General features: G+C 44.0%; 1 long non-coding RNA gene across 1 annotated transcript; it reads right to left on the reverse strand.

The window, feature by feature from the left end:
* Window positions 1-1,749: 1,749 nt before the first annotated feature.
* Window positions 1,750-17,133, reverse strand: LOC127682072 (uncharacterized). The gene is made up of 4 exons (XR_007977344.1): window positions 17,034-17,133; window positions 9,916-10,032; window positions 9,072-9,151; window positions 1,750-3,715 (listed from the first exon to the last, which is right to left on the reverse strand). It is a non-coding gene; the product is annotated as an uncharacterized LOC127682072 (long non-coding RNA).
* Between the last annotated feature and the right edge of the window lie 2,813 nt (window positions 17,134-19,946).

A 19,946-nucleotide genomic window follows, 5' to 3' on the forward strand; every position in this document is an offset into this window, starting at 1 on the left:
GTGTGTGAGTAGAGTGCAAGTGTCCGTGTGTGTGCAAGTGCACATGTGTGTGCAGGTGCACATATGTGTAGGTGCACATGTGTGTGTGCAGGTGCACATGTGTGTGCAGGTACACATGTGTATGTGCAAGTGCACATGGGTGTATGCAGGTGCACATGTGTATATGCAGGTGCATATGTGTGTGTATATGTAGGTGTACATGTGTGCAGGTGTACATGGGTGTGTGCAGGTGCACATGGGTGTATATGCAGGTACACATGGGTGTGCAGGTACACATGGCAGGTGCACATGGGTGTGTATGCAGGTGTACATGTGTGTGCATGTGCACATGTATGTGTGCAAGTACACATGTGTGTGTGCAGGTGTACATGGGTGTGTGCAGGTGCACATGTGTTGCAGGGGGGCATGGAAGTTACTCTCAGCTGTCATTTCTTGGAGCCTCCATTTTGTTGTTTTAGACAGGGTTCCTCACTGAATAGGACAGGCTGCTGGCCAACAAGCCAATGCTCTGCCCCTCTCTGCCTTCCCATGCCATACCATGGCTTGCCTTGCACATGGAAACCGCTCCCACTCAGGACCTCACTTTGCCCACTGAGCCTTCCTGGCCCACAGCAAAGCAGTTTGTTGATTGTTACATGATGGCATCCTATGCCCCCACAAGGACAGTGTTTAGTCTACTTGATTTAGTGTGGACCTTAGCATTAGATCAGTCCCTGGCAGAGGAAATGCTCAATAAATGCTTGTTAGCTGCTTCTACCGATTAGAAAATAGAGACTAAGAAGGGTTTTGGTTTTTGGTTGTTTTGTTTTGCTTTGTTATTTGTTTTTTGTTACTTTGAGTTTCTCTGTGTAGTACTAGCTGTCCTGGAACTTGCCCTATATCCCAGGCTGGGCTCAAACTCAAAGATCCTCCTGCCTCTGCCTCCCAAGTACTCTGCCCAAGAATGTGTTAAAGCACTTTCAAGAAGTCAGTTGCCAAATTAGGATGCAGACCCAAAGAATTAAATTCAAATTCTGTGTTCTTGGCCTCCAGCATGGAGGGCCGTGAGTGCCACCAACCACACGTCTTTCCAACAGCAACTATGGCGAGCACAGCTGAAGCTGCTTTTAATGCAATATCCGTGAAGCAGCTCATCAAGTTCAGAAGAGAAACCCTCACATTTTGGCACCCCAACCCTCATACCATCAAAGTATAGCTAAAGACCAGAAATGTCTTTTCATAGCCCAGAGATCAACATAGACTTTACTCCTCTGGTGAAAGGCAGATGCCTTAGTTAGGTTTCTATTACAGTGATAAAGATCATGACCAAAAGCAGTTCAGAAGAATGTGGACTTACATAGCCTGATCACAGTCCATCCTTGGGAAAATCCAAGGCAGGAACTCAAGCAGGGCAGGAAGTTGAGGTAAGAACTTAAGCAGAGGCCATGGAAGACTGCTGCCTACTGGCTTGCCCCCCATGGCTTCTTCAGCCTTTTTTTGGTTTTTGTTGTTGTTTTGTTTGGTTTGGTTTGGTTTTTCGGGACAGGGTTTCTCTGTGTAGCCCTGGCTGTCCTGGAACTCACTCTGAAGACCAGGCTGGCCTCAAACTCAGAAATCCACCTTCCTCTGCCTCCCAAGTGCTGGGATTAAAGGCGTGTACCACCACTGCCTGGCCTTTTAGCCTTTTTTCTTATAGAACACTGCCCACAGAAAGCTGGGCCCTCCCACATCTGTCAAGAAAATGCCCCCACAGATTTGCCTACAGGCCAGTGTAATGGGGGTATTTTCACTTGAAGCTCCTTCTTCCCAAATGATCCCACTTGTGTCATGTTGACAAGAAACTCAGGGTACAGAGAACTAAAGCAACTATGTACGCATTTCACAGGAATTAATTGAGAAGTGTGTGTCTTTGAAAAAGACATAGCAGTACTATCCTCAAGTTCTTGATTTCTTTCTCCCAATTTATTGTTCTCTTGTTCATTCATGCATTTGTTCTTTCAGTCGACATCTGTGGGATGATTGCTTTGTGATAGCCTACCCTGAGTTTAATGGCTATAAAGATAAAGATGTATCCTGCACTGAGATGTTGAGAGGCACGTATGAACAAGCGAGAGAGACAAACAGGAGGATAATTCCACTCTGAGCGTGAGGTTAAAGGGCAAGAACTCTGCCCTTCAGAACAGGAAATCCCTAACCAACTCCTTCTAGGCACTCGGGAGACCTTCCTGGAGATAACTAGCCAAGGTGAGGGCTTCAGCAAACAGGATGGAAGAAGTCGGCTTCTGAGCATAGGAAAGGGTTTTCACTGGTGCACAGGCATGACATGCCAGCTGTGTGAGAGCTGTCATCCTGCTATGACTGGAGCTGGGAGTCTGGGAGGTGAGGAGTCAGAGGACTTCAAATGAGGTCCTTAGATCAGACCTACCTCTCACAGAAATCTCCCAGGAAGGGTGGAGGGGGCGGGGCGCAGAAGGACTGAGGCTGCCGAGCCTGGCATTGCAAGCTGCCGCTTTGATGCAGGTGTTCTGGATGGGGTAGTTTGAGTTGACCTAAAGGTGATTAAAATTTCAGCTTTCGCAAATTACCAAGTAATTATGCAAAACAGCTGTCTCACCTCAGCCCAGATTTACAGTCCCTGCCATCTCCTGAATCCAGGATAAAGCTCAGGGGAGGGGTGGAGCTTGGGGCCAAAGCCAGGGCCACGAGGAAGGTGAGAATTAGACATCTGACTAAGGAAACCACACATACCCCAAAGACTGTTCACCACAGACTCCATCCCCATTAATATGCAGCAAGCACACGGTTCTTTGAGACCCCCTGTATTCTGTGTGAACTGCACTTCAAGATCTCTGGTTCTGCCCTTGCTGTTATAGGAGCGGGGCTGGCTTATTGTTGGTGGACAAATGCTGTGTTTATCGCTTCCATTAAAACCATTTAGAGAATGAATATCTCTGCTTTTATGGCTTCTGTATAATATTCAATTTATCTCCTGCTGGGAGGGGAGCTGAAGAGAAGGAGGGTCTATCGGGGAGTTAGGATGATTTAAATTCTAAGGAATATAAAAGTCACTGGTTTGAAGCAGCTCAGGACTGCCTTTCTGAAACATGCCACTGTGCCCTGCTGGTAACCTTAAACTAAGGGAACTTAGGGAACAATGGTTACAGGTTTGTTGTTGTTGTTGGAGGCTTGGGGGTTTTGTTTGTTTTGTTTTGTTTCTGAATTACATTCTGCAAAGGTAACCACACTTGTCCGGAATTGTAGCAAGCAGGGTATAGCAAGCAGGGTCATAGGAGAGGAACAAGGCCCAGGCAGATTGTGTCACAGGCTGTCATCTGTCCTCTGAGCCCATCCATCTTCCTTAAGGTCGTTCCGTTTCCTCTGAAATGTCTTTGCTTCTTCTCCCCTCTCACCTATGAGAAGGGTGAGTGAGCTGCTAAGTCTCTCTCGGACTCTGAGTGTGCATTTCCTTCCATGTGATAGCCTCATGCATGTAATAAATGTGTGTGTTTCGCTTGTTACTCGGTTTTGCGTGACTCTAACAAAATACCTGAATTAGTCAACTAAAGCGGCAGCAAAGGTTCGGACTGGAGAGGTGACTCCCAAGTTAAAAGTGATGGCTGTTCTTCCAGACAACTGAAATTAGGCTCCTAGTACTTAACAATGGTCCAGCCTCAGCCTCAGGGGATCCAACTCCTTCTTCTGGCCTCTGCAGGCATCTACATGTATGTGCCATACACTACACACACACACACACACACAGAGAGAGAGAGAGAGAGAGAGAGAGAAATTAATAATAGTAGCAACAACGACAACAAAAACTAAACTAAAAAACAGGTGCTAGGCAACCTGCTTAGTCCACACAACCACAGACGTCCATTGCTAACCGAGGTTGCACATCCTGTTCTCTGGTCCAGATCAGTCATTTTTGCCTAACCCCAGACCTTACCTTAGTCTCATATTGAATACACCTACTCAGTATGCTGAGTTCTCCCAGGACCATTCCCAATCTCCAGGCATCACTCTGGTCTCATACCCTGTGGACCAGCCCAGTCTGGTGGGTCTGTTAGACCCTAGCCCACCCGTGGCATACCCAACATCCAGGATAAGCCTAGGCCACACAACCTGTGTACTGATCAAGTCTGGTGATTTTCCTAGACTCTAACCTACCTATACCATATCCAACCCAGAGGCCCATTTTGGAATGCACACTTGTGTGTCAGTGTAGCCTGAAGAATCCCTTGCTGGCCCATGTTGGTCTCAAATCTCAGGCCCAGCCTCAGTTGCACACCCTGTATGCCAGCCTAGCCTGGTGAGTGCCCAAGACCCAGCCCACTTACACTCCCCACATTCCCAGGCATAGCTCAGGCAGCACAGCCTGCACACCAGCCCAAGCAGATGGAGCTGTTTGTCCCAGCTGCCATTTGTTCCTATTTAGCTCTGAATTTTAATAAACCCTCTTCCTCCAATCCCAGGTGAGGAAGTATCTGAAGGATTAACCAACCTACTCCTTGTACCTGATCCAACTCAGCCAAGCATGACAACTAGAACCAGACTTCTACTCCACAGGGATAACCTAGAATCTCACATCAGACACACACCAATGAATAAAGTCAGCATGCCAAGGTCTCATCACAAAAGCACAAACAATACGAGAAGGCAAAGCAATATCTTATAAGTTAATCCACCAACCTTATAAAAATGTTCTCCTATCTCCAATGAGAATTATTTAGATGAACCACCCCCCCAGGATACAGAATTTAAAAGAACAATACAAACATTTTCAAAGAATTTAGAAAGTTTAAAAAGACCTAAACAAATAGCTCAATGAACTTTAGGAGAATAGCAAGAAAGGTCTGCGTGATTTAAAAAAATGAAGGAAATGGAGAAAGAAAAGAAAGGAAGGAAGGAAAGAAGGAAGAAAGAAAAAAGAAAGAAAGAAAGAACAAAAGAAAGAAGGAAAGAAAGGAAGAAAGAAAGAAAGAAAGAAAGAAAGAAAGAAAGAAAGAAAGAAAGAAAGAAAAAAACTCATAGCATACAGCTGAAGGGCACAATGGTGACAACTGAGAATTTAAAAACTGAATTCAATAAAGACGTAGAAATATTGCAGGCAACTCGAGCTGCAATAGAGATAAAATTGAAAAAAAAAAACAAAAACCTTCAATAACCTACATAGAAAACCCAAGGGAGAGCCTTCTAAAAAGACTAGATCAAGTAGAGACTTGAAGATAAAGTAGAGGAATTAGACCACACAAGTAAGGAATTGAAACAGTCAGATATCATGAAAAGACCAACTCTTCAAATTATAGATATCTCAGGTCAGTGGCATAGACCATATTTTCAATAAAATCAAAGAAGAAAGCTTCCCAAATTTGAGTAAGGACATAAACAAACAAGTGCATACAGAACTCTAAATAGACAAGGAAAGAAATTTCGGTCACCATATTGTAGTTAAAACACTCAACATTCAGAACAAAGAGAATGCTAAAATCTTCTAAAGAAAATCACACTAATCACTAATTTCTCAATGGAAACTTTAAAAGCACGAAGAGCTTGGAGCAATGAGCTTCGAGTTCTTAGAAACTATGGATCGCAGCCTGGATCACTTACTGTACACAGTGAACTATCTGATGGAGCTGAAGGGAGAAAGGAGCCTTTCCCATGATGTAAGCAGACTGAAATAGTTCATCATCACCACAGAGAACACTGGAAGCAAAACTCTGGGCTCAGAAGAGTGAGGATGGCTAAGAAACGTGTCTTAGTCAGGGTTTCTATTCCTGCACAAACATCATGACCAAAAAGCAAGTTGGGGAGGAAAGGGTTTATTGAGCTTACCCTTCCATGTTGCAGTTCATCACTAAAGGAAGTCAGGACTGGAACTCAAGCAGGTCAGGAAGCAGGAGCTGATGCAGAAGCCATGGAGGGATGTTTCTTACTGGCTTGCTTCCCCTGGCTTGCTCAGCCTGCTCTCTTATAGAACCCAAGAATACAGCCCAGAGATGGTACCACCCACAAGGGGCCCTCCCCCTTGATCACTATTTGAGAAAATGCCCCACAGCTGGATCTCATGGAGGCACTTCCCCAACTGAAGCTCCTTTCTCTGTGATAACTCCAGCCTGTGTCAACTTGACACACAAAACTAGCCAGTACAAGATGATAAAAAGAAATTAAATGAAGCTGCACTTCGTGAAACACAAAATAAGACCAAGAACACAAAGAGTTTAAAAAAACAAAATTATGGCAATCAATACAACCTTTCAATAAATAACTGTAAATATTAATGTCAAGTCCCCAGTCAAAAAAAAACAGTTAAGCTGAATGAACCAAGAAATAAAATCCATCTTTCTGTTGTCTAGGAACTACTTTAAAGTGAAAGGAAGTAGAGGAAATATGTGAAGCAAATGGCACTAGGAAGCAAGCTGGTGTCACTGTCCTAGTATCCGACAAATAGACTTCACTAAGACAAATCAGGCTAGATACAGATGGAAACCTCATTCAAATCAAGGGAACAATTAACCAAGAAGACATTACAACCCTAAACATAAACATGTCCAACACAGGAGCATTCAATTTTACAAAAGCACTCTATTAGAGAAAAATCACATGAACATCTCAGTAGATGCAGAAAAGGCCTTTGATGGAATTCAGTATGCCTTTATTATGTTGAGGTATGATCTTTTTATTTCTTTTCTCTCTGAAGGCTCAATAGAGGCCCCAACAAAGAGAAACAGATGGGGAGGTGGTGGGAGGTGGGAGTGTGTCGGGTAGAAGGGCATATACATGGAGGCGGGGAGTGGGAGGAGGAGGAGGAGGGAATCTTTTGGGAGGGGGACTTTTGGGAGGGGAGAAAATGGGAAAGGTTTTACCATTGGCAATGTAAATGAAGAAGATACTCAATAAAAAAAAGAAAGAAAGAATAAAGACTATATATGGTTAATTTACTGCCAACATCATCCTAAATGGAAGACAACTCTAAGCACTCTCATTAAAATCAGGAACAAGATGGTGCTGTGCAGGCTTATAGTTTTCAAACCCTACTTTAATAAGTATACTTAACCTCCCTTCTAGCTCACCACTCACCAGAGGTAGTGAAAAGAAAAGGTTACTAGGGCAAAGAAGGGTGTGGACCTGTTTAGAAATAGTACTTTGGGGCAAATCCAATCTGAATTGTCAGGATAACAGTGGCAACTCTATCCAGAGAAGCTGTGTAGCTCTGCCCATCAGTCTGAGCCTGCAGAAGCAGCAAGAAGCTACCTAAACACCACCAGAAGGTCTTGGTACATCTCTCTCTACAAATTCATGACAAACTCAACAAAGAAAGCAAGGCGAACCAATGCCACAGTGTCATCAGTAAAGGCCAGCATCAGCAGAGCCTAACAACGACCAGCAAAGAGTACCAAGGTGAACCAATACCACATAGCATTGTCCACTGTCTGTTGTATTATATTTATACCCTTTCCAAACTAGCAGAATATTGGCTTCCAGGCATCTAGGACAAGGGTATTAAAGCCCACATCCACAGTGACACACCTACTCCAACAAGGCCACACCTCCCAATAGTGCCACTCCCTGGGCCAAGCATATACAAACCTTCACAATGCTGTATCACTGAACTACTACAGTAAGAAAAACAACATGGCATTGCACAAAAAAAAAAAAAAAAAAAAAAAAAAACCAGACATGTAGATCATGATTGGGAGATGGGAGACAGGCTGGAGAAAGGGGGTCAGTAGGACAAAGGGCTGTGATGGAGAAAATGAGAATGATGACAGGATTTACAGAAGGGGGTTAGTACTAAAGGAAAGGGAGGGAGAAAGGGAAAGAAAATTAAGGGTGATTGAAATGGTCACAGGGAGACATTATTGTATGTTCATTTAATATATTTTGCCAAGTTCTGCACATCTTCATGCAGTAACCTAACTAGCTGACAAGAGAACGAGGGAAGGATAGAGACATAGAAGCTGGGATGGTAGGCTGTGCTTGCTGTACTAGAGTGCATCAACTACAGCCAGGAGCCTCTGCACGCTTACCTAATATGTCTGATTCAAGGAGGCAAGTTTACTGTATACAGTTGAACAAGCGGGCAACTTTAATGTTTGCATGAGATCTTTGTAGGGAGTCACCTCGGGCTGCCATCATCCAGGAGCAGAAAGCTGTGGCTGATAGTTTCTACTTACACTGGCAACATCCACCTTTAGAGCAGAGGAAGGTTCTACATCCCTCTGAGTATCACTAAAGGAAGACTCTGCCACTCACACGGGTCTGAGGCATTGGCATGCTTATGTGTCTGTGACTATGTCAACAACACTTCATCTGCTCTTCACATTTACCTGAGGCTTCCTCTGCTCCTCACTACACACACACACACACACATACACACACACACACACACACACACACAAATTATATATATATACATACACATATATGTATGTATATATGTATGTATATACACACACATATTTTAACTACATATAAGTATATACATAATTTAAATGAATTTAAATAAGGTGTGTTTAAACATAATTTATATGAAATTATGTTGCTTGGCATGATAATGCTCTCCCAAGACCTATAGATGACTTAACAAAGCATCCAGTGCCAGGCATGGAGAATAGCCCTTCAAGCCATGTCAGAGGTGTCCAAGAGACTCCCCAGACAATAAAGGCCATTCATGTTGTTCTCAGTTGCCTAGAACTTTAAGTTAGCTACCTATTGCTAAACACGCCATACACTTTGGGCATAGGGAATTGTGCTGGAACTAATCTGGAAGCTTACTCCCTGAGGACCAGCTCTCAGAGCATCCAAAAGCGCCTATGCAAGCTGCCAGTGGAGAAAAGCAATGAAAAGTCTTTACCTTATAAAGCCTTTGAACCCATGCATTGACTGCCATGCCCTAATAGACCAAGGGTAATCGGACCTAAAGCCTTTTCAATAGGTGGGAATTTGTACCTGATACTGTAAACCAATTATTTGTGGCTAATGAGGTCTTGGACCCTAGAAGAGACTACTATTATCATGTTCTTAAACCCATAAAACTCCCAAATACATTCTAAATACCTCCCCTTATACCCACACAATACAGGAGTTCTTACCTCTACTTTTGGCCGCAGACAGAGCTCTACAACTGGTCAAAATTCACAGAACATCTAATCATGGGACACGGTTGATGCATCTACAACACAACAGTTACACCTAAGGCTCTGGGACCATCAAGAGGTGGCAGAAAGAGTGTAAGAGCCAGAGGCCCAGGCTATTTGCTAGGAGATTGTGTCTTTTCTATGTGACAGGGTTTTGCACCTATGAATCTAAACAATATGGTCACTTAAACAAGACCTGCACAGTGACAATCTCAGTTGATCAGTCAACATGGATGGGGGAAATCTCACAAGGCATTCATCTGCCTATGGAGGGTGGCAGGGTCAGGAGACTGAAAGTGTCTAACCTATAGAAAGAATATAGGACATTGGGGCTGGAGAGATGACTCAGCAATTAAGAGCACTGACTGCTCTTCCAGAGGACCTGAGTTCAATTCCCAGCAACCTCATGATGGCTCACAACCATCTGTACAGCTACAGTGTACTCATATACATAAAATAAATACATCTTTAAAAAGAAAAAAGAAAAGGAGAATATAGGACATCTATGGGGTGAAGGGTTTCTTATGCCTGAGAAAGAGGAGGGTATCATAAGAAATGTCCATTCTAATATGGTGACCAGGTAATATGTTGTTCAAACCAAATAATACACATTCAAGGACAAAAGGCACAGACTTCGGCAATCTCATCTTCCTACCTACTAGGGGGAAGTTTCTTGCCTGGTAAGCAATACTTTATTTTTACTTCCAGGTGCACAAAAAAAAAAAAATCTCAATTTAATACTACACACACACACACACATCTTTTATTCTTATGTAGCCCAAGTCAGTCTTGGACTCACCCTGAAGCCAAGTTCATCTCGTCTTGGATTCCTGATCCTCTGCTTCACACTCCTGGGATTCCAAGTGTGCTTCACCATAGCCGGCTTCCCCAGTTAGGTTCCCAATAGTTCCAATAGCTGTAATTTTATAATATGTGCACACCATAATCAATAACTTGGAACTTGTTTATGCTTTGATGGCTTTGCTATCCTTTATGGGTGAACCTTGGCTTGTTAGAATTCGGAACCCCCTTTTTTTTTTCCTAATCATAAAGGTCATCTTTAAAAAGACCTCATTAAGAATAATACTGTATAATATAGATATGACTAAAGAATAAAACTCGAGCCCATAATGGAAGCGCAGGATAAAACACAGTAAGTGCTACCAGTAGGCTTCAGTGGTGCCAAACAGTGAACTCACGTACAACCAGGCTGACTTGGGCTCGATTTTGTTTTGTTTTGTTTGAGACAGACTTTGAGATGTGACTCAGGTTGGCCTTGAACTTATAGTCCTCCTGCCTCAGCCTCTCCAGTGTTGAGATTACAGGTGGGGGACGGGGACATTTTGTTTGTTTGCTTTTCATTAACTTATTTATTTATTCACTTTGCATCCTGCTCGAAGCCCCCCTCTGTGGCACCTTGTCACCACCATGTCCAGACAGCTTTCCTGAGCTCCGAGCAAAATGGAGGACTCCCTCTCTTAGCATGCTTCCTCTTCCCCACCTGATCTGAGGAGCCTGACCCGCCAATCTTCTACCTGAAGATTGTCACATGGTACTTGGTGAAATTACAGGTTCGACTTCCTGGTACGCCTCTCCATGGAAATAAGGTATCCCCAGAATCTTAAACCTCAGCCAATGAAACTTCACCCTAAGAACTCTTCCTACTTTCCAAGGTTCATGTATATAGATAGCACTTGATTCACCCCAAATAAAGTGAATGCTTGCAAGCTGTTAAATTAAATATCGTCTAGGAGAGCTGTAATACTAAAACCCTTGGAGAAGCCTTCCCTCTACTCCCCGCCCCAAGCCCCTGCAGGCCTTCACTGCTGCACCAGGATCCTGCTGACCAACCTGTTCTGGTCTTCACCCTGTCCCTCCCTGCTTGATGTACCGCAGTGCCTGGACACCCCCCAAAGTGGAACCACACCCCTCCCTCCTATCATTCCAGTCCTACCATCCCACTCCCTTTCCCCCTTCTTGTCAGCAAGGGGAGGCCAACCCCTGGGTACCAACCCAGCCTGGTTCATCAAGTCTCATCAGGACTACATGCATCCTCTCCCACTAAGGCTAGACAAGGCAGCCCAGCTAGGGGAAAGGGACCCAAAGGCAGGCAATAGAGTCTGAGTCAGAGACAGGTCCTGCTCCAATTGTTAGGGGACCCATATGAAGACCAAGCTGCACATCCTCTACATATGTGTAGATATATATATGTACATAGAGGGTCTACATATATGTACATAGAGGGTCCAGGCCATGCGTGCTCTTTGGTTAGTGGTTTAGCCTCTGTGAACCTCCATAGACCCAACTCAGTTGACTCTGTAGGTCTTCTTGGGGTGTTCCTGACCCCTCCAGCTCCCCCAATCCTTCCCCTCTTCCACAAGACTCCCTGAGCTCCGCCTAATTTGGCCGTGGGTCTCTGCATCTGTTTCCATCAGCTGTTGGATGAAACCTGACCTGCCCATTTTTATTGGAAGACTTAGAAAACTCATAGGGAGTTAGTGCGAGAGTCCAAAGGTCAAGTGGAGCAGCTCGGTGCCGGGCTGTAATGTGGGGCATCCCGAGGTTTACCTAAGAGCTAGAGTCAGGGCTTGCTGACAGAACCTGAAGGGCAAGGCAGCGTTGAGTTCCCAGGTTTGGGGATTAATAAGGAGTACAAACTATAGGAGGAAAGGGGTAACTGGAAGGTATGACACGAGTCTCATCTGGGTCTGATTTAATCTATACCTTCGTTCTGGGAAGAAAAAAAAGGCAGCACCAGTGCGCAGGACTGTTTTACGTCAACTTGATACAAGCTAAAGTCGGCTGAGAGTTGTGAACCTCAGTTGAGAAAATGCCTCCAAAAGATCCAGCTGTAGGGCATTTTCTTAACTAGTGATTGATGGGGGAGGGCACAGCCCATTGTGGGTGTGGCCATCTCGGGGATGGTCCCGGGTTCTGTAAGAAAGCAGGCTGAGCAAGCTATGGGAGAAAGCCAGAGAGCAGCACTCCTTCTAGCCTCTGCAGCCGCTTCTGCTTCCAGCTTGCAGCCCTGCTTGAGTTCGTGTCCCGCCTCTCGTCAGTGATGGACTACGATGCGGAAACATAAGCCACACAAACCCTTTCCTCCCCAACTTTCTTTTGGTCATGGTGTTTCATCACAGCAATCGAAACCCTAGCTAAGACACCTGGTGAAATATGCCAGCAATTTTTAAAACGAAATTTTAATGGAGTCAAGATAGTACTGGAAACATTTTATCTTTTCCTTCCCACCTATTTACTGTCAGCCTAGAGTCTGGAGACAGCTAATTAGGTCTGCTTTTCTTTTCCTCCTGCCTAGCAATGATGACAACATCCTAGTTCTATCGCATGTCGGAACACAAAATTTGGAGTGACATAAACCTGTGTTCCTGGGCCTCAGTCCCTCAAAATGGCTCCCACATAAACTATTTTTTATAACCTTTAAAATGAGAGTTGTGTTTTTCAAGTCAACAGGGTATATATGCTTCATTTATAGGTATTTAAGATCTAATGCTATGCAAATGAGAGTCTAAAATAATTACTAAACATATTCACAGCAAGTTTGAAAAAGAACCCATAAAAAAATATGTGGGGTCGTTCTTTTTATACCTTTGAGAACTGGAGGAAAATCCACGCCCATAGCAAAACCCCTAAAGGCTGATGGGTTGACCAGACCGTCACACCTGCAGAGAGGTGGGATGTTAAAGATTCAGAGCCAAACCAGCTCGAGCAGGTTATTGTTAGTCCTCTCTGTCAGTCCTCTCTATCTGACCAAATATCTTTTCAACCAATAGGCAAAGCACCGGGAAGGTAGCAACAGAATACTAGCTTCCACCAACCCAAGAGCTCAGCATGTCATCAGATGACATCTGAGACGCATAGCCGACGTAGCCTCCCTCCTGTCTATAACCAGCCTGTCTGATGTTCCCATGAAGCATTTGGAAAAGTCCTTGATGTACGGGCTTGTTTTGTTGTGAATAGAAAAGCCGTAACTGCCTCTACACTGTATCATGTTATATGCTGTAATCAGGTTACACCCATATTCCATGCCATGGTCACGTTTGGCTCAGGATGAACTCTCTCTTATTCCCTTTGAAGTGAGAATTGCCCAATACATGAGCCCCATCTTTGAGCATTAGTGGGTTTTTTTCTTTTTTTCACCACAGCTTGTATTTACTTTCTGTGAATTTTGTTTCCAAAGTGTTAACACAGAGCTCTTGACCAGTTTTCTGTAGAGAGTTGCTTTTTCTAAGTTCTGTGGTTAAAACAATGTCTAATGTAAATATCTGAAGCCCCAGTCGGCTGATTTTTTTCTAGTAAGAGAGCTTGTTTGGTGGCTGGCCTCTCTGCTTCAAGCTGAGATCTTCAGCAGTTCCTCCGCTGCCTCCTGCAAATTCTGCCCAAGGCTAATTGTTGCCGCTGGAGGCAGTGAGAGGCAGGCCTGCCGGTTCCATCTCCTAAAGGCTCAGCTGCACTTGTTCTGTAGGAAGGGGTCTAAAGCACACACTGCTAATGGCACGTTTACCCTGCGTTAACCATCTATCTGGATGTAGTCCAGACAATTGGCTCCGTGGGAATGCTAGACCTGTGACCTTGGTGTTTGTGACTCCTCCCCCTGCTCTGAGGGAGGAGACTGAGAGGAAGAATGGCATCACCGTGCCTCAAATCTCAGAGACAAGACTGGTCACCTGATCCTGGGGACAAGACTGATGATTGATCACCTGCCTTTGCTCCCCCACTTTATAATCTGCCGGCTAACAATGAGACGAAAGACGGATCGATGCTGACCTACTATCTTCTCAGATTGCTGGATCTCGGAACAAAACAGCTTAAAGATGCAGGCGTGAGCTCTTCATATGTGAGAGGTAGCAGAATCACATACACTCCTCCAGCTTACAGTGAGTCAGCACTGCTCCTTTAGCCTCCGGAGAAAAGCCAGGGCTGTGGTCCGCTGTGGTCCCCAGGGGCAGCAGAGGTGACCCCCATGGGGAACAGATGCTTGATGGACAGTCGTATGGGAAGACACTGGAAGGATTACCGGGAGTCGATGAGTTCATTATACATGTTATGTCATTTAAATCTTAGTTGTAATTCTATGAAGTGACTACAAATATTGTCCCCCGCTTCCCGAATGAGAAGACAGAGCCTGCGAAGAAAGGTTAAAGAGCTCACTCAGCATCCCACGGTTAGAGCTAAGTTACCGTGCACTGTGTCTCAGTGAGTCAGAACTCAAGCTTTCAGCCCTGGCTCTCCCGAACATTCCATCCCGAAAGAGGATTTTAGCGTTAAGATTCTTAACCCTCTGAAAAGTTCACTCTTACAGTCTTGTATTTAGCTCTCCGTGTTTTCTTGAAGCATTTCATGGAAATGAGGGCATTGTATTTCATAACTAGAGATAGCCCATCTCCTGTCTTACAGGCTCTTAAATCGTGAGATCAGGCAGAGAGTTCAGGAGCAAGGAACATCGTGATGCCACTCTCGGGAACACAGAATTGAAGCCGTTCCAAGGATTCCAGGCTCAATCGGCCAAGCCTTCGCAGCATCTCCCATTAAAGTGTCGGTCTTAGGTTACATCCAGCGTTTGGTTCACTCGAGCTAATGGAGAACATTTTCTGGGCTAGCTCCATTTTCTTACTGCTGGTGTGTAACATACCCTGCTTTGGTTTAGCTCAGCACTCCCTAATGGATTCAGGCCAGTTTAGGTTGAATTCAATTCACATCTGCAAGTGAACGGTGACCTTCAAATGTCGCAGGGTGGGTGCGCCCCCTCCCTTCCCTGTTTACCCCTGGCCTGCTGCTGCGCTCGAGCAGAGGTGTCCACTCAGTGGATGCCCACTGCTGTGCTATGGGATGCCGGGATCTTTGCTCCGCTCACGGAGTATTACAAGGGCCACACTAGATCTTCAAGTATAGTCAAAAAAACTTTAGAAGCCTGGGCCCGTGACAAGCAGCGTACTTCAGAAATCTCTTTTAATTCTGTCTATTGCTGATTGGTTGGGGAAAGCATGCATGCTCTTCTGACGAGAGCTTGGCCCTGTGAATCAGACCATGAGTGACTTTCCTGTGTAGTGAAGGGCAAGGCGCTCCCAGGTCTGAGCCCCAGGTGCCTTACCACAGATGTGTCTTCCCTCTAGGGCAGGTGTGAAAGACAAGTGAGAAGATACTGTATTTGAAAGCACACCCCAGAACTAGAAACGTCATGAGTATGTAGTCATAATAATTTCAGTTTTATAAGCTGAGGAGGCTCAAAACTCAGACAGATTGAAGCCATATGTCCAGTAACATACAAAGCAGGGGGGGCGGGGAGTGAAGGCTGGCTCAGGGATTGAGTTCTGTTTCCAGCACGCCTGTGGAATAGCTCACCACAGCCTGTAACTCTAGCTCCAGGGGGATCTGACACCTTCTTCTAGCCGCAAGGGTAGGAGCACATCTGCAAACATGTTTATATACCCACACACTTGTACACAAATAAAAATAAGTTACGCGGGTGTATTTAAATTAGGCCTAAGTTCAGAATTTCTTTCTTACATATTGGGTTCAGATTTACTGTAAATACAATACTATTGTCATAATGTATGCTTGAAGTTTTAACCCTGTTGCAAAAGTCCCTCAAACTATCTCAAATGACTTCAGTGCAGTATCTAGCACGAAAGAGTTAAGACTTGCATCTTACAGAACCGAGAACCAGGAACAAGAAGAATATGTAAATGACAGCCCCTATGGTATCAACTGTTATTATTCAGTGGCTATTTTCTTAAATGAATTGGCTCAGAATGCAGAAAACTTCCTATGTGTATTCTCTGACTTTTGAATCCCTGTGCCCTGTGAATCATGGTGATGTAACATTAAATTGCTACAGGTGGCATTCCACAGTACTTTTGCCAGTAGACACAGCAGAAAGCAGAAATCTGCTGCCCCTTAACCAAGGACAGGATGCTAATGGACTGTCGGACAAAGTTGCTAATTAAAATATAATACTTTGTAGAAAAAAAGTAAAAGCAATTCAAAAGGAAGAAAATCTGAGCTATTTTTCTGCTTTCTAATTCCTAATCTGGTCTAAAAGTTAACGTACATGTTGAATTTGGACCATCCGTTTGTCCACATGTAGCAAACATTTTTCTGCTGATTTTCAGTTTCTGATTCAGTATCTTTCTCAAACCTGGCTGTATAAACTCTACTCATTAGCCAACACTAACCGCTCTCGTGTTGCCGTGGTGTGAAAGGTTCTGATTAGACTATCTATAAATAACAGACAGGCGGCCATGCTTCTGCAGGTGCAGTCTGCCGTGTGAACACCAACAGCAGTGAACTGTCATTTCTTGGCAGGTGTCTAAAAGTGGTTCCTTTCGTTGTCTGGCTATGCATTAGGACTGTAGCTCTCCATTGGGCCAGTGCGTTGGGTGAACGGGCAAAAAGAGATCCCACGTCTCTTGGAAAGGGATCAAGAGATAAAACCCAAACAAACAAGCAAACAAACAAACAAAACCCCACGAAGCTCAAACGGGGGGGGGGGGGAATGAGCCATTACAATTGATGAGTCATTCTTTCCAATGCAGAGAAAAAGCAAAAAGGACCAGGTCTCTGAGATAGCATAATCTGATCTCTGGGTATGCTGGTGAGAATGTTTGCAGAAATGATTAACTGGGCAGGGTAGACCAACCCTGCATGTGGGTGGAACCAATCCATGGGTTGGACATTGAAACTTAAGACAAGGGCCAAGAGGGAGAAAGAGGTTCAAAATCCCATGCCCTCTGTGCCCTGATCCACGGAAGGGCCCCAGCTAAGCATTCTCACCACCAGAAACCCTGCCATGCCTTCCCAGCTGTGACTCACTATCTTAGTTAGGGCTTTACTGATGTGAACAGACACCATGACCAAGGCAATTCTTATAAGGACAGCATTTAATTGGGGCTGGCTTACAGGTTCAGAGGTTCAGTTCATTATCATCAAGGTAGGAACATGGCAGTATCCAGGCAGACATGGTGCAGGAGGAACTGAGAGTTCTACATCTTCATCTGAAGGCTGCTAGTGGAAGATTCGCTTCCAGGCAGCTAGGACGAGAGTATTAAAGCCCACACCCACACTGACACACCTACTCAACAAGGCCACACCTACTCCAACAGGACCACACCTTCTAATAGTGCCACTTCCTGGGCTGAGCATATACAAACCATAAAAACACCCATTGAACCCTGTGGAACCCAAGCCAAAACAAATCCTTCTTAAGAAATCCAGAAAGAGACAGAGAGGAAGAGAGAAAAATCATGTACACAATGTTTGACCCAGAAGTCCTAATTCTGGGTATGCATCCAAGAGAAATGAAATCGGTTTGTCAAGGGACATCTGCACCCCAGGTTTATTTATTGCACCATTAATCATAGCCACCAAGATTTGGGATCAACCTAAATGTCCATCAGTATATGGATAGGTTGATAAAATGAACAACCATTTCACCTTTAGAAGGAAATCCCTCATTTACAACACAGATGATCCCAGAGGACATCGTGTTAAGTGAAATAAGCCACGCACAACAATCAGTATCTCACGTTCTCACTTCTCTCATGAAAGCAAACTCATGGAAGCAGAAGGAGGTTACCAGGGCTGGAGGCAAAGAGGACACTAGAGACTTGTTGGCCTAAGGGACATAGTTTCAGTCAGACACGAGTGAGTGCTAGAGGTATGTTATGCAACATGATGCCTACGGCAGCATCATATGATTTGACAGTTGCTAAGGGAGGTCTTAAACGTTTTCACCAGATGAAAACATACATAGATTGGGAGGGGGGCAATGTTGCATTTAATAATTTAATAACCAATGTCCTTGATTTAATAATTTCAAAGTGGACACACAGACCAGGATAGCACACGGAACACTGTAAGAACATGCAGGACTTTCTGTCAGTTAGAACATACAAGTGACTGTGTTTTGAGATTTCAATCTCCTTTTGGCTTTTCTTTCCTAAGCCCTGCATCTTATGCTTCTTGTTTATTTTCTGGTGGGGAGCTCCTCCTCCTCACAAGCTTGGGAAAACCATTTTTATATTTTAACAAGCATTTTTCCACACGTTGCAAATATTTTTCCTAGTATGTCATTTTTCTTTTACTTTGTATGTTTATATGTCTAACCCACATAAAAAATTGTTATAGTATTTTTTGACATTGTACATGTTAGACATTTACCCCAGCACTGGACTATACCGCCACCAACCAGAATTTAACACTTACCCTCTAGGTTTAATTAACCTTTCCTTCAATACCTCCTCTCTCTAGCACTGTGTGTACAGTGGTCTTTCCCTCTCTAGAGACTGACCACATGACAATCACCAATCTGTTCTTTTGCCTTTCATATACTTGACAGAGGTGAAATATCTTCTGCTTTATATATTAAAATAAGGCTCTGACTTTATTCCTTTTTCCAAAATAGACAAGCACTTTCCCCAGGATTCTCTGTTGAAGAATTGTCTTAGTCAGGGTTTCTATTCCTGCACAAACATCATGACCAAGAAACAAGTTTCTTGGGAGAAAAGGGTTTATTCAACTTATATTTCCACATTGCTGTTCATCACTAAAGGAAGTCAGGACTGGAACTCAAGCAGGTCAGGAAGCAGGAGCTGATGCAGAGGCCATGGAGGTATGTTTCTTAATTAGCTTGCTTCCCCTGGCTTGCTCATCTTGCTTTCTTATAGAGCCCAAGAATACCAGCCCAAGAATGGCACCACCCACAATGGGTCCTCCCCCCTTGATCACTAATTGAGAATATGCCCCACAGCTGGATCTCATGGAGGCACTTCCCCAACTGAAGCTCCTTTCTCTGTGATAACTCCAGCCTGTGTCAAGTTGACACACAAAAAAAACAGCCAGTACAAGAAGCTAACTATAAATACTTAGAATTGTTCTAATTAGGAATCGGTGAGTCTGTTTCCCATTTTTTTTTTTTCAATGCAGAGGTAAAGCAAAGCCGGAGGAACCAGGCCTCAGAAACATAGCAAGGCCTGAAGTCATTGTCACACTGATCCTACAGAGCGTAGTGATGGACTAAAACCTAAAAATGGAAATCCTTTTCAAGTGTGTACAAGATGCTGAGGGATGTTTTCCTCTCAATTTTCCTTTGATGGGGCCGGTTTTAAAATCTGAGCTCAGAGCGATGATTATACATAAATTATACATACACTTAAGAATTCATTTTCTATACTAGTCCACGATAGTTTTCCTCATAAATAATGTATTAGGAAGAAAGATTTTTTTTTTCTAGTACAATCATTTGTCCCTAGTCACAAAGGCACAGCAGATTAAATGCTCAGTTTAGACAGAAATAACTAGCACAGGAAAATTTCCCCCCCTTGAAGTAAAAATAGAGGTAAAATGTTCCCTCCTCCTTCAGTAAGGACCAAGGCAGAACCGGCTAGTCACTGACAAGTTTTGTTTTAATGACCCTGAGAAAAGATTCTAGATTCTCTCCTCATAACTTGTTCCAAGCTGTTAATGATCTCTGTTAAAATAAAAATCTCCCAGGCAGCAAAGGAAGCAGTTCCTCCTTTTAAACCGAAACACCTGATTACTTAGGGATGATTCTCCTCAGGCTTAGTCTTGCCACCAAGTACACAATCCTCCCCCACACCCCACCCCCAGCTCAGTGGTTCTTAATCTTCCTAATGCCCTGATGCATTAATACAGTTGCTCCTGTTGTAGTGACCCTCCAACCATAAAATTACTTTTGTTGCTACTTCATAACTGTAATTTTGCTACTGTTATGACTAGTAATGTAAATACTTTTGGAGATTGAAGTTTGCCAGGGCTTGATCCACAGCTTGAGAACCACTGCCCTAGACAGAT

Source organism: Apodemus sylvaticus, chromosome 4 (assembly GCF_947179515.1).
Source record: "Apodemus sylvaticus chromosome 4, mApoSyl1.1, whole genome shotgun sequence".
Taxonomy (NCBI): Eukaryota; Metazoa; Chordata; class Mammalia; order Rodentia; family Muridae; genus Apodemus; species Apodemus sylvaticus.